The sequence below is a fragment of the Rhinopithecus bieti genome, unplaced genomic scaffold, assembly GCF_001698545.2.
Source record: "Rhinopithecus bieti isolate Rb0 unplaced genomic scaffold, ASM169854v2 scaffold_30973, whole genome shotgun sequence".
NCBI lineage: Eukaryota > Metazoa > Chordata > Mammalia > Primates > Cercopithecidae > Rhinopithecus > Rhinopithecus bieti.
Genome location: NW_016813372.1, coordinates 182,755 through 199,368, shown reverse-complemented (window position 1 = coordinate 199,368; position 16,614 = coordinate 182,755).

Sequence of the window (16,614 nt, the reverse complement as noted above, 5' to 3'; positions counted from 1 at the left end):
TCACAGGCTGGGTGAGCAGTACAGAGAGTGGGACAACAGGGATGGTTAATGGGTACAAAATACAGTTAGAATGAATAAGACTGAATATTTCATAGCACAACAGGATGACCATAGTCAGCAATAATTTGTTGTACATTTTGAAAAACTGAGGAAATACAATTAGAATGTTTGTAACATGAAGAAATTATGAATGCTTGAGGTGGTAGATAACTCATTTACTCTGATGTGATTATTACACATTGTATACTTGTATCAAAATATCTCATGTGCTGCATAAATATATAAACCTACTATGTACCTATAAGTTTTTTTTAAGCCAACTTAAAAAATGCTTTAAAAGTGTACCAACAAATTTTATAAGCAGTATTATTCAATAGTCATCTGGTAAAACAACCTGTAATTATTATTTGGTGTTCATGCCCAGCTATGTAAAAGTACTTCTTCCTTTAATTTAAAAAAAAAAAAAGAAGTCTAATATGTGTATATTTTCAGTTCAAATGTATTATTAAATTTATTAAATTCTGGGACAATTGCCTTGACATGATAAAACATGGCCTCAGATATTTTATATTTTTCACATTTGTTGATATTTTGGAGAAGGAAATGTATACTTCATTTGTTAATTAATTTTTAAAAAATTACTAGTCTGTATCTGTTGGAAGCCATATCCTATATGTAACTTGAAATCAAAATAATTAATGACATTAGTTCTAATCAGTACTTCTGAATTTGTTTTAATTTTAAAATGTCATTTATAGCAAGTGTTTGGGTTAAAATATCTTATTGATATGGTTGAGTCTGTCAAATGTCCTTCATATTGATTTTTAAAATATTAAATGTTTATATATAAATGTATATATCCAATATAACCTGAAAACTAAACATTAATGAGAGTTATAGCTGATAGGTATATTAAGAAAGCTTTGATAATATAAATTGCTTGCCTGCCATTTAGCAATTTTTGAACTGAATTATTGTCTAAATAGTTTAAATATGTTTTATGAATTTAACAAAATTCTTTTTTTGTCTTGATTTAGCTAATTTTAATAAGAGTGTTTTCTTATCAGACATTTACTTATCTTCTAAAACTCCATTTTTGCAAACTGTTTGGAGGGATTTGTTTTATTTTATTTTGTAATATATCTCATGTATCTAGAATAACCTGTTACATTTATTATTTCATCGTCATAAATTGGCTTATATTTAATACGCTTGCAGACATATAGAATAATCAAAAACAACAAAATTATATGTATATACATATGCATACACACATATGTAAAAAATGTATGTTTTTTATGTTTTGCCTTTTATTAAACGTTTTGCCTTTTATTAAATCTCACTTTGCTCTTCCTCATTCTTTTCAGGGAGACATACCTTTTTAAAATTCTACTCCTGGCTCCTTACAAAATTAACTATCCTTTAAAGTTTATTTATTAAATTTATAGAGTCAGGTTTGAAAAATTGTTTTATTTCATCCTTCATGCAACAAGGTATTTATTATATTTTTATTTATCATCATCTGTGAATATTTAGAGCCAAATTTTTATGGTCTTTATGGTTTTATTCTTGCTATATTATCTCTGTCTAGAATATTTATTTATGTACATAATTATTAAATAAGATTTACATAAAAGGTTGAGCCATTTATTTTAGAATTAATTCAAAGCTCTTTGGATGTAATTTTATTCTAAGGCTTTGTTATTCTTAAGTTCTTAATTTTAATTCCTCTCACTGTGATTTAGAATAAAGGGATATTTCTTGAAGAATTGAAAACTCTGTCAGGCATGGTTTCTTTTTACTGAAATTTGCCCAGAATATAGTGTACCCTATGAACCTTCAGAAACAGATATTTCAAGCTAAGATATTTATTTATTTTTATTAACATAATAATATACATACCTTTAGGATAAAATACTACCAGGAAGCTTTAGAATAAAATACAGAAGCCATTTCTTGTACTCTACCATTTTTGCTATGCAGATAATACAGTATTTGATATTTTTGCATTCCTTGTAACTCTTACTTCTATTTTCCAATAATATGTTTGATAATTGTTCTTTGTGCTTTGAATTCTTAAACATATTGACTACAAACAATAAGTAACAAGCAGTGTCTCTGAAACCCTCCAGTGCTGTTTCTCACCTATAAAAAAATCTTTCCTTATATTTAATTAATTATTTACTGTAGGAATCACTAAATCATCACCAAAATGCTTAATATACAGTATCTTTAGCATAGTGTAAATTATCTATAAACCTCATGATTTTTTGAAAATGTGTTTACTGTACCTCTCTAGCCTCTTTTTTCATTTGAGGCTTTTATTATTAGCACAGCTGAGGTTTTCCAACCTAAAGCAAGCTCAAACCCCAGAAGTGCTGCCATAAACTTACCAGGAGGGGCAAAAACTAGGACTTGAGTCTTCACTGCTAACCAGATATTTTAACAACCAGAATTCTTTTTATCTCAGAAGAAATATAAGTTCAAACAAATAAATTATTTGTCATGTAATTAAAAGCAAGCACAGTGAACATCTCAAGGTAATCCAACCTGATATTGAAATTATGAAGCAAGAATAATTTTCTAAAGAACAAATCAGAGATTCAGAAAATAGACAAATAGGAATTGGTATAAAGAACTCAGTGGATGATTTGGGAACAGAATGGTTGCCAAAATTAAATTAATAACCTGGAAGATAGGTGGATAATCTTATCTGGATGATATCAATAAGCAAAAAGGATGGAAAAACTTCACTAAAAAACAAATTTAGGAGAAGTATATATCACAGAAATAGATGTGAAGTAGGTCAACTGCTTTCCAAAACTTTTGCCTATTAAAAATCATCTCTCATCTGCGGAGGACATGTCTGCACGTATCTCCCTCAGCCAGGACGGCCACTGTCGCCCTGCTTCGATGAAGGTGCTGCCGTATCTTCCAATCCCGTGGGTGTCTAATCCTGGAGCCCTGTCAACCCCAATAGTGCTCAAACTCCAAACCCAGGCTCTGTGGCTACACTTGGCTTACCCACATCTTAGGTATTGGAACCATCATCACAGTGAGCTAATTTGCACTCTGAGCTCTGGAACCAAGCTCTTGCTACAAGTGACTGTGCTCCAGATATTGGCTCAGCTGCCATAGAAAGCTAGGCCCCATCCATCCCAATCTCGGAGCTACTGTAAACACGTGTACACCTATGTTCTCATACTCAGCTTCCTGGCTACTTCACAAGCAACTGTGCTTCACAAACTGTTACCAATGTGACAGCAGGATGCCTGCATCCAATCACCAGCACAGCTGCCCGAGACAGTTTGACTCTGTCTCCAATCTCATAGCCATTCTAACTCTGTGAATTTCATGCCCATACTTTCAATGCCCCAATTACTTTACAAGCATTCATGCCTTGCATTCTGTTACCAACAGAGCAGCACGGGTGTCTATACACCAGGCACCAATGCCATTACCAACGCAAATCCCAGAGTCGTAGGCCTTCCATCCATACCCATGCTTCAGGTCTTAGCTGTGTGGCTGATTTATAAGCACCATTCATTCATCAGACACTAATGCTGCCTCCACCATGATCAGGTCCACAAGCCAGATCATTGTTAAGAGAAATGACCCCTCTCAGACACAACTTTGCTAGTTTAAGGAAAAGAAGCCAAAGGTACCTTAGCAGTCACCACCACTAAAGACTCTAACAACTCTCACAGTCTCTGTGAATATCCATAGATAGCATTTGTGATTGAAGATTCCTACAAACTCTGTGCATACCACCTCAGTTCATGGAGCTGCAGAGACACCACAAAGGGACCCCCTCACTGGTGCCAGAACCGCTGCACTCCACCTTGAAAATGTCTTTACACCTCCAATAGGGAAAAATCTTCCTGAACAAAACTGCTCCATCGTGTCTGCAAAAGGTGACAGCTCCACCAAATATGCAGACATCAACATAAGACAACAAAAACATGAAAAAAACAAGGAGACATAAAACTACCAAAAGAACCCAATAATCTCCCAGTACCTAACTCAAAGAAATGAACATAAACTAATTACCAGGAATTCAAACTAATTGTTTTAGGAAAGCTCGGGGCCATCAAGAAAACACAGTGAAACAATTAACTGATATCAAAGAAACAATAAAAGACCAAAACTAGAAACTTAGCAGAGATTGAAATTATATTAGCAAATCAAAAATTCTGGAACTGAAAAATACAATGAATGCAATGAAAAAATGCAATACAGAATCTCAATAGCAGAATTGGTAATTAGAAGAAAGAACCTGTAAACTCAAAGACAAGTTCTTTGACAGTATGCAGCCAGAGAAGAGAAAAAAAAAAAAAATAAGAAGAAATAAGGAAGACTTACAGAAAGCTTACAGAATTTATGAGATATCATCAAAAGAGCAAATATTTGAGTTATAAGAGTTCACGTAAGAAAAGAGAAAAAAACGGTAGAAAGATTATTTAAGAACTAATAGCAAAAAACTTTCTAAATCTTGGGAATCCTAGAAATATTTGGGAATTAGAAGCTCAAAGTTCTCCAGTAAGACTAAATTTTTAAAAGACTAGTACATATTATAATCAAACTGCCAAAAATCAGAAACAAAGGATTGTGATTTGCCAACAGAAAAGAAGCAAATCACATATAAGAAATTTTCAGTAAGGCTGGTAGCAGATTTTCGGCAGAAACCTTACAGACAAGGAGAGGGTTGTATGCCATACTTCAGTGCTAAAAAAAAAAAAAACTGTACCTGGCAAAGCTGTCCTTTAGAAATGAAGAGGAAATAAAGTCGATTCCAGACAAACAAAAACTGAGGGAGCTTTTCAATCTCAGACCTGTTTTACAAGCTATGCTTGAGGTAATTCTTTAAGCTAAAAAGAAATAAAAGGGAAGAATGATAATTAGTAATGTAAATAAATATGAAAGTATAAAACTCACTGGTAAAAGTAAGTATATAGTCAAATTCAGAATACTCTAATATTGTAATTGTGGTATGTAAAAATCAATTATATTCAGCATAAAGGTTAGAAGACAAAAGAAATAAAAACAATAGCTGCAGTAATTTTAAGGGTTATACAATATAAAAGTTGTAAATTGTGACATCAAAACATAAAATGTGTGTGTGGGAAGAGTAAAGTAATGGAGTTATTTTATGAGATTGAACTTAAGTTGTTATCAGCTTAAATAGCTTATTAAAATTATGTTTCCTGAAAGCCACATGGTAACTATACAGCAAAATCCTAAAATAGATACAAAAAAGTTAAAAAGTAAGGAATCAAAGCATACCACCAGAGAAAATCACCACATCACAAATGAAGGCAGGGAGAGAGAAAAACAGGAACAAAGGATCTACAGCACTACCAGAAAACAATTAACAAAATGACAGTAAGTCTTCAGCTATCAATAATCACCATGAATGTAAATAGACTGCATTTCTCAATCAAAAGGCACAGGCTGAATAGATTTGAAAATCACACATAGAAGCAATAACCTCTATCAACAACAACAAGATGAAAACAGGACCCCTTTATATACCCTCTATAAGAAACTCACATCCTCCGTAAGGTCAAACGTAGAATGAAAGTAAAACAATGGAAAAATATTTTCCATGCATATGGAAACCAAAAAAGAGCAGGAGTAGCTATACTTACGTCAAACAAAATAGACTTTAAGTCAAAAACTATAAAATGAGATACAGAGGTTATTATAGAATGCTTATGAGGATCAATTCATCACGAATATATAACAATTATAAATATATATGTATCCAACATCAGAGCACCTTAACATATAAAGCCAAATATTAATAGATCTGAAGAGAGAGATATACTGAAATACAATATTAGTAGGGAACCAACACTCAATTTCTGAAATAAAAAGATCATCCAGACAGAAAATCAATAAGGAAACACCAGACTTGAACAACACTTTAGATCAAATGGACCTAATGAACCTACACTAATCATTCTGCCCAGCAGCAGCAGAATAAAAATTATACTCAAATACACATAGAATTTTCTCCAGGATAGATTATATGTTAAGCCACAAAATAAGTCTTAACAAATTTCTAAAAAATTGAAATCATATTGTTTCCTTTCTAACCGCAATGGAATAAAACTACAAATCATAGGAAAATTTTTGAAAAAATTACCTATATCTGAAAATTAAACAACATGCTCTTGTACAACTAACAGATTAAAAAAGAAATTCAACAGGAAATTTTTAAATATCTTGAGACAAATGAAAATGGTAATGCAACATGCTAAAATGTATGGGATGCAGTAAAATTAGTTCTGAGGGAACTAATGGATATTTATGCTAATAAATGTCTACATCAAAAAAGAAAATGTTCCCAAATAAACAATCTAGCATTACAGCTCAAGAGACTAAAGAAGAGAAAATTAATAATAAGGATGGAAGAATATAATAAAAATCAAAGCAGAAATAAATATAGAAGAAAGGATATAAAAATCAAAGCAGAAATGAATGAAATGGAAACTAAAAAACAATAAAAAAGGTCAACAAAACTGAACTGGTTTTGAAAAGATAAACAAACTGACAATTTTAGTTATACTAAGAAAGAAGGACTCAAAACAAATATCAGAAATGAAAAGGAGATATTACAGCTAATATGGGTGAGTATCACAAAAACACAAAGGACTGTGCAACAACTTTGAGCAATTTTATGCTAACAAATTTGATAACCTGAAAGAAATTATAAAGCACACACAATTTACCAAAACTGAATTATGAAGACACAGAAAATTTGAACAGACCATGAATGAGCAGGAAGATTAAAACAATGATTAAAAAATATTTCATCAAGAAGCCCAGGACCTCGTGGGTTCAATGCTAAATTATACCAAACATTTAAGGGAAAACTAATGCCAATCTGTCTCAAATGCTTCCAAAATATAGAAGAGAGAATACTCCTAAACTTGCTTTATGAGACTAGCATTCCGCAATAACAAACCATTCCATGATAAGAAAGCCAGATAAGGACACTACAAGAAATGAAAATTACCAGCCAATATTCTTGATAAACATAGATTCAAATATTTTTCACAAAATACAAGCAAATTGAATTCAATAATACATTGAATGAATAATGCACCATATTAAGAGAAATTTATGTGTAGCAAGTAAAGATGGTTCAGCATCACAGATCTACAAATGTGAAACACCACACTAACTGAATGAAGAATAAAAACCATATGGTCACTTCAATAGATGCAGAAAAGCCACTGGGCAAAATTCAGCATTTTTCCATGATAAAACCACAACAAATTAGTTTTAGAAGGAGTGTACCTCAATACAATGAAGAACATATCTGACAATCCCATAGCTAACATCTTACTCAGTATTAAAGTTAAAAACTTTTCTCTAAAATCAAGAACAAGACAAGAATGCCAACTTTTACTGCTTCTAGCCAATATAGTCCTAGACTCTATAGCAATTAAGCAAGAGAAAGAAGTAAATGACATCACTGAAATCAGAAAAAGAAATGTTAAATTGTTTCTGCAGAAACCATGATCTCATATATAAAGATTTCTTTAATTCCACCAGAAAAATGGTTAGAACTAATAAATTCAGTGGGTTGCAGGATATAAAATCAACATATCAAAAACAATTGAGATTTTTTCACTAACTATCTGAAAAAGAAATTTTAAAAAACTCCATTCACAATAGCTACAAAAAAATGAAATACTTAGGCAACAATTTAATCGGATTTGAAAGGCCTGTACACTGAAAACTATAAAACATTGATGAAGGAAATTGAAGACGACCCAAACAAATGGAAAGAGATCCTTGGTTCATGGATTGAAGGCATTAATGTTGTTGAAATGTTCGCACAACCCAATAATAAATAATAAATGAACTTTAGCTTACTGTAACATTTTTACTTTAAAACATTTTAATTTTTAAAAACCTTTTCGATTCTTTTATAACATTTAACTTAAAGTCAAACACGTTGTTCAACAATATGGAAGTATTTTATTTCTTTCGATCTTTATTTTACAAGCTTTTCTATTTTCAAAATTTCTATTTTAGTTTTACTTTTTAAGCATTTTTTTTAAAAACTAAGACACAGACACAAACATTAGCCTAGACCTAAATAGGGTCAGGATCATCAGCATCACTGTCTGTCTTTCACTTCCACATTTTGTCTCACTGGAAGGTCTTCAGAGGCAGTAACACACATGGATCTGTCATTTCCTATGCTAACAATGTATTCTTGTGGAATACCTCCCGAAGGAACAGCCAGGGGTCATTTTACAGTTAATTTTTGTTTTCAATAAGTAGAAGAAGTACACTGTAATGTAATGATGAAAATTATAGTATAGTAACTCCTAGGCAATACGAATTTTTCAGTTCAATTATAATCTTATGAGATCACTGTGGTATATATAATCTGTCTCATTGAAACATTGTTTGGGGGTGCATGACAGTACTCAAATATCCTTATTGCTCTTAATCGCCCAATAATAAAACATTTCTGTCAACTGTACTTTAATGATTTTTAAGAGTTAAACCACTTGGTGTTTTTATAGTTTACTTAACCAGCCTCACATCTCACATACTGAAATTAATTCTAAAATGGTTTATTTTTTTTTTTTTTTTTTTTTTTTTTTGGAGTTGGAGTCTGGCTCTGTCATCCAGGCTGGAGTGCAGTGGTGCAATCTCGGCTCACCGCAACTTCCGCCTCCTGCGATCAAGTGATTCTCCTGCCTCAGCCTCCTGAGTAGCTGGGAGTATAGTCATGTGCCACCACACCCAGCTAATTTTTGCATTTTTGATAGAGACAGGGCTTCGCCATGTTGGTCAGGGTGGTCTCAAACTCCTGACCTCAGGTGATCTGCCCACTTCAGCCTTCCAAAGTGCTGGGATTACAGGTGTGAGCCACTGCACCCAGCCTATTGTTTAATGTTATACAGTTATTTTTTTAATCTCCATTCTTAGTAAATATTAGACTATACTAATAGAAATATATTTATTTTGTTTTCAATTCAGGTAAAAGGAAATTTACCATTCTAAGCAGTGTTTTAAAGTGAATGTGGGTAAATACAATAACTACAACTGATTCAATAATCAATTTGTCACAATTTTCCACTTTTATATGTGCTTGCTCCACAGGTACACTTGAGCTGTGCCCTGGAAAAACAAATGTTTGCAGTGTTGCTGTGAAGTACCTTTCCAGAAGTAGCAAATACTGTGTCTTGTACAAATGCTTGAAACTTACTATTTTTTCCTGTACATCAGTGAGACTTCTAAATGCAAATATTTGTCTGAGATCTGTCTCTGTCTCTGACCACCTGAGTGATTACTTGCAAGGAAGTCTGAAAGTGCCATGGGTTTAACCAATGATTAATATAATTTGCTGGATAAACAATCAAGTTACCTCTTTCTCAGATAACATCACAAACAGTAGAAGGCAAACTGGTGGAAGAAAATACACTGGACAAAGCATTATGCTTTGCCTTTGAGAATTTTCAGGGGTAGTGAATTCTAAGAGTAGTGAAGTAAGTACTTTTTTTTTTTAAGTAATAACTTAAAATAATAACTCCTCATGCTGAGGAGTGGGGCCTTGGAGAGTCAAGTAAGCCAAGTAACAACTGAAGGGACAGTGTGAATGTCAAATGGGCTTTATATAAGCATTGAAAGATCTCTCCTTGAACAGCCAGAGAACCAATTGTGATAGAAAATCAGGCTGAGGATATAATGGAAAAATTGCTAAATTTCTAAACTGGCTGAATTCACTGCCTATATGAGTCCCAATGCTAGAGTCAGTTTCTTAAAGGGAAGGAGTGAGTTGCAGTCCCATAAAATGAGAATACGTGAGTGGATGTGCCAGAGAAACTAACCTCCAGATTCCCTTGAAACCTCTGGTAAGTACAAATGTATTTCTTTCCCTGGCTATAGAACAGTTTCCTTTTGTTTGTTTGGAGACTTTGCAGAGGATTACCTGAGTTAGATATCTTGCTAGAGGATGTTTGTTATATTAGGAATTGTGAAGCGTCTGACGTGTTTTCTATTTGCCAGCTACCATGTTAGTATTCCACAGTTTTACAGATTCACATAAAAAACAGAAGACTCCTATTTCAGAGAAAATATAGTATTACTCACACCATGGCAAACATCAGCATTATTTGCCTTTTTCCCTTAGTATCACAAGATCCCACACACTTTCCCAGCATTCGCGTACATCAGCTACTGTTCAACAGACAAAACTGTGAAACATATCCTTCCCCTCAGAGCTAAGAAAAATGACAGCTTGCGTGTTTAATCTGAAAATATCCACATGTATGTTATTCATGTAAAACCAGTGGAAAATACGCCAACAAAGCATGGTGTCCAGCACTGTGATATGTGTGACTATCATTTATCTCCATCGTCTATATTAGTTAACATTAGGCTACACTGTTGATGATGAGGAAAAGAAATCCCCAAAATAAGTGCAGCTTAAAATGATAGAAATTTGTTTACACATAGAATAAAAGCTCAGAGGAATATGATGATGAGAAAAAGGCAAACTGCTACATTAGGTACTCAGAGAATCAGTATCAAGGTTTTTTCACCACTCTACCTTCTATAATGTGGCTTTTGTCTTCATTGTCCGCGACTCTGACCACATCCCAGCTAGAAAAGGAATGAAGACAAGGAATGAAGCAAAATAAACAAAGACAATTCACAAGCTACTTTCTAAAGAAAGGTTCTGGAAACTGACACACAATACTCCTACTGATTCCCAACTGGTCAGGATTCAGCCATACGTACTCATGTAGCTACAAAATAAGGTGGGGAGCGGAGATTTCATTTTAGAACACCATGTGCAAAACTGAATATTTTGCCAAGAAGAATGATGAAAAGCATTGACTTCAGAAACGCTATCAGTTGCAATTGAAATAGCTGGTTTCCACTCCAACACCTCATTGCTTCCTTCATCTAACCCACAGAGCACATTCAGCCCCACAACAAGCATCCCAACAAATCACTGTATTTGGCTCAAAACCTATTATATACAGCCTATATAGGGTCTTTTCAATAAAGTCTGGAAGTGGCTCCTCTTTGTCTGAGAAACTGCCATAACCAAGAGCACCATAAGGAAAGATAACAACTAAATGTTATGTGTAATAGGAGCCTGGGACGGAAAAAGAAAATCACATGAAAGCTAAGGAAATCTGAATAAATTATGGATTGTAAGAAAATATTAATAATTTTTAATCATTGTAAAAGCTGTAACGTACCATTATTAGATGTGAATATTAGAGAGAACCAGGTGTGGCACATATGCCAACTCTGCCCTATCTCGTTATTTTTTATAAATTGAAAATTATTCAAAGAAATAAAATCTATATAAAATTACAGGAATTAGTAGATGTTCAATAAGGACCTGCTAAGACACATACAGCTTTGGAATATATTTTGAAGGTAAACCAAGAATGTATTCCAGTTGATCAGAACAGTAGGAGAAAGGAATAACGATAAATTATATGTGCATACTGTGAAAACCGGGAGGAATGTACCATTTAACAAAGTAGGGAGCACTAGGGAAGTATCTCATTATAGGGATTGCTACTTGGAGTTCTTAGAAATTGTATGATGAGATGCCCATTAGACATCCTAGTGGAGATGTTGTTTGTTTAGTCTGGTGTCTGAGTTTGAAGCTCAAAGAGAAAGTCAAGGTTGGAGTCATCAATTTGAAATTCACCACCACATAGACAATGGATTAAAGCCATGGAACTGTGGAACTATGTGGATTTACAATATCTATCAAATTTGAATATGTCTATGTTTTTTTTATTGCCTTTGGCATATCTTTTAACTTTTTGTTGAAAGTCAAACATGATGTATGATATAGTAGAAACTGAAGACTTTACTGTGAGTTTTTAGTGTTAATGTGGCTAGGAATTAAGCTATAATTTTGTTAGCTCTAGCTGTGTGTGTCAGAGGCTTAAATTATTCTAATGTCTCTGCCCTTGTCTCCTCATGAAGATTTCCCTATTAACTTTTTCTTAAATAGACTTGGTACCTTCCAGCTCTTTTTGCTAGAATCTATTGTTTTTTTCATCTTTATTAAGGTATACTTGATAAATAAAAACTTACATACAGTACATTCAAGGTGTACAACGCTATGTTTTTGGTATATGGACACATACAATGTTAAATGATTACCACAATCAAACTAAGTAACATATGCACTACCCCAAGCTGTTATATTTTTTGCTTGTGTGGTAAAAATACTTGAGATCAACGCTCTTAGCAACTTTTAAGCATACAATACAGTGTTATTAACTAGAGTCACAATGCTGTAAATGAAAACTCTAGAACTTATTTATCTCTCAAAACTGATCTTTTGTATTCTTGACTAGCATCTCCACATTTCTCCTGACTCCCAAGCCCCCTGGTAACCACCGTTCTATTATTTCCTTTTATGAATTTGATGTTTTTAGGTTCTGCATGTAAGTGAGATTATTCATTATTGGTCTTTCCGTGTCTGGTTTGTTCATTTAGCATGATGTCTCCAGATTAATCCAAGTTGTTGCAAATGGCAGGATTTTCTTCCTTATTCATACAAAATAAAATTTCAGTGTGTGTCTGGATGTATGTTTGTATGTGTGTATCCAGTCACCTGTGGATGAACACTTAGGTTATTTCTCTATCTTGGCTATTGTGAATAACTCTGCAATTAATGTGGGTGTACAAATCACCTCAAGATAGTGATTTTATTTCTTTTAGATTTATATCCAGATGTAGGATGGCTGGTTCATAAGGTAGTTCTATTTTTAATTTTATGTGTAACCTTGACACTGCTTTGCATTATGGCTATGCTAATTAATTTACGTTTCCATCAACAATGTAGAATTTTCTTTACATCTTCATCAACATTTATTATCTATTATCTTTTTGTATAACAGCCAAATGTGTGATGTGATATTTTACTGTGGTTTGATTTGCATTTCCATAATAATTAGCGATGTTGTGCATAATTTCATATATCTGTTGCTGATTTGTTTGTTTGCTTTAGAAAATGTCTATTCAGGTTTTCCATCCATTTTAGTAGGGTCATTTGTTTTGTTTTTTGTTTGTTTTTTGTTTTGTTGTTGTTTTGTTATTAAATTATTTGACTTCCTTATGTAGAGGAATTTCAAAAGTTCATGAGAAAATTTTGTATTATAAAATAATTATGCATGAATTTTTAAAAAGTTACCAAAATAAACTTGTACAAGTTACAATAAATTTATTATAACATACATAAACAGGATCTAAGAAGAATTGAAAAGATTCCCTATCAGTGCAACATGAATTCTGCTAAAATTGAATCAAGAACAAACATCAAATTTATGATGATGTTTGAGTGAAGGAAAGTAAACTTATTTATGCTTTGCAAAAGTTGTTAGGGACAGTGTTCCAAATAAATCAGAAGTTTACAAATGGATAACTCATTGTATGAAAGAAAGAGACAATACTAAAGATGATGCCTGTGGAGCAAACCATCCACATCAATTTGTGAGAAAAAAAAAAATTTATGTCCTAATTGAAGAGGACTAACAGTTAACAGCAGAAACAATAGCTGATGCCACAGGCATCTCATTTTGTTGAGGTTATGCAATTCTGACTGAAAAATTAAAGTTGAGCAAACTTTCCACTCCATGGGTGCCAAAACCCTGGCATCCAAATAGAGCAGAGCTTGCAATGGAACTTTTAAACAAGTGGGGTCAAGTTCTTGAAGCATTTCTTTGAAAAACTGTAACAGGAGATGTAACATGCCTTCACCAGTGTGATCCTGAATACAAAGTGCAATTCAAGCAATCGCTACCAAGAGGTGGCAGTGGTCCAGTCAAAGCAAAAGTGGACTGGTCAAGATCAAACACCATTGCAACAGATTTCTGAGATGCTCAAGGCATATTCCTTGGTAACTTTATGGAAGGACAATGAATAATTACATATTTTGTTATTAAAGTGTTTTGAGAAATTTACCACAGTCTTAGAAAAACACCAAGGAAAGCCTCAGTAGAGAGAATCCTTCTCTACTATGATAATGCTCCTGCTCATCCCTCTCATCAAACAAGGGCAATTTTGTGAGAGTTTTGATGGGAAATTATTGGCATCCACCTTACAGTCCTCATATGGCTCCTTCTGACTTTGTTTTGTATCCTTATTTAAAAAACAATTTAAAGGCCACTCATTTTTTCATTTAGTAAGATAAAAAAATACTTAATCAAAATGGTTAAATTTCCAGGAACATCAGTTCTTTAGGAATCGAAAAGAATGACTGGTATCATCACTTACAAAAGTGTCATGATTTTGATAGAATATGTTGAAAAATAAAGTTTATATTTCAATTTTTATCTTTTAATTCTATTTTTTCCACAACTGTTTGAAGTCCCCTCATCCTTTGATTATAGCTCCTTATTGGGTATACAGTTTGCAAAATTGTCTCATTTTGTGGTTCACCTATTTGTTTTGTTAATTTCATTCACTGTTATTATAATGAACTCTAGTTGGCATGGTGGTAAGTTGTGGAGAAAGGGAAGCATTCTATATCCAGAATATGTATTGATTTAAGTATGAGGGTAGAATATGAAAACATTTATATGAGCAAGGTATCAAAAAGCTTACTCCTCCAATAAATATTTTAGAAAAAGCTACTGAAAAATGGGCTTGACAAATACAAGAGATTAAACTAAAAAAGAGGAAGAAACAGGATCTAAAGATAAGGAGATATATGTAAGATAAAGGGAATGGAATTGTCAGGTTAATGATGATGGAGAACCCCAAGATGACTAGTGTGAAACATAGAGACCGCATTTCAAATTAGAATAGAGCAGCAAGTAGTGAAAAGATTTCTTCAAGAAGATGAAGCTGATAAGCTGCCTGATGTGTCTGTATATACTGAGTGAAGGTTACTTAATATGTGTAAATTTAACACATTGCTTATAACACATTTTAGCATGCTGCATATTGTGATTTCTGTAATTTTTTAACAGAAAATTTATTAGATTGAAGATTAATTTTTATTAGATTGGAAATTAATTTTTAAAAGTTTCAGATTTCTATTTCTTTGGTAAAGGAATATATCAATGTATATTTGTTGAGTGTTGGCATGACTGCGTGAATGAATAATAATTTTGCATATAATATTTTTAAACAGATGCCAAGTTATCATTTTTTAATATTGCATTCAAAGATTGTTCGGAATATTAAAAATTCAGGTGAATTGAACGTTCAGATCAATTCAGAACGTATTGATCTGAAGCACAATTATAAACTTTATGTGAATTTTTACTTGTATGTATCAACAATACTTGGTATAGTTTATTGATAATCTTTATTGATTACATACAGTTATTCATATGGCATCGGATGGCACTCAACTATTTAATCAAGTATAATGCCTTTAAAATTCCATCTGTGCTGTCTGAAGTTATGAAAGTAGGCTCATGTTTCCCTGGTTCTGTATTTACTACTTTGAACACATTGATTTAGCCTTCAGTGTTTGGTTCCTTATCTTTTTCCTGTATGTTAATTATTTTTAGGAATTAGTATTACTTAACAACTCAAGAGAATTGTATGCTTACACCAAGAAAACATTATTTATTTGGCTCTAAGAGTTATATTTTGTTAACACATATCAAATAAGCAAATATTATGTTTTAGCAAAATGGAATAATTTTATGAATGGCAAAAGGTGATATTTTGACAGTCAACTGAATTTTTCCCATGTGTTAATGGAATACATACAAATTTATTTATTTTTTGGCTTAGCTAATGATTACGCTCTAATCTTTTAGGGTTTTGATACTAATTAGTTTTATATTTATGAGAAGGTAGTCAACAAAATAAACTGTGTAATTAAAAAGTCCTGGCACTGCAAAAATTAATGTTGTTAAACTGTCCATAGCAGTCAAAGCAATCTACAGCTTTGATACCATCTCTATTAAGATCTCAATAATATTCTCTACCAAAATAGAAAAAGAAATTCCTAAAATAATTAGGAAACTGCAAAAAACCTCAAATAGCCAACATAATCTTGGTCAAAAGGGACAAAATTCTTTTGTCCTTTAGGTATCAGATTACCTGGCTCCAAAACATGCTACAAAATTATGTGTGGTAATCAAACCAGTATGGCACCAGCATAAAAACAAACATATAAACGAGTGGACTACAGGGGATCCAACAAATTACTCAACATCGTTTGTGCATGGAGAACCGTCAGTTTTGTGATGAGAACGTCAGTTTTGTGATGAGAACCGTCAGTTTGGATGAGACGGTCCAGTTTTGATGAGAACCGTTCGTTTGTATGAGAACCGTCAGTTTTTGTGATGAGAACGTCGTTTTGTGATGAGAGCATTTTAATCTCTGAGCATTTTCAAAAATGCTCATTATTGATCGATGATCGCTTAAGTATTCCTCTATATCTAAATAAACCTGATTCATTACGTAATCTTTGTATTTTTACCAACATCTTTAAACCTCCCCGCTACCCCATCTTCAGGCCCAACTCCTGATACCTCATTCTCTGTTTTAATTGTACAAGTTCCATTCTTAGGTTTCCACTATGAGTGAGTCATGTGGCTATCTTACCTTTTGGTGCCTGTTTATTTCACTTATCTC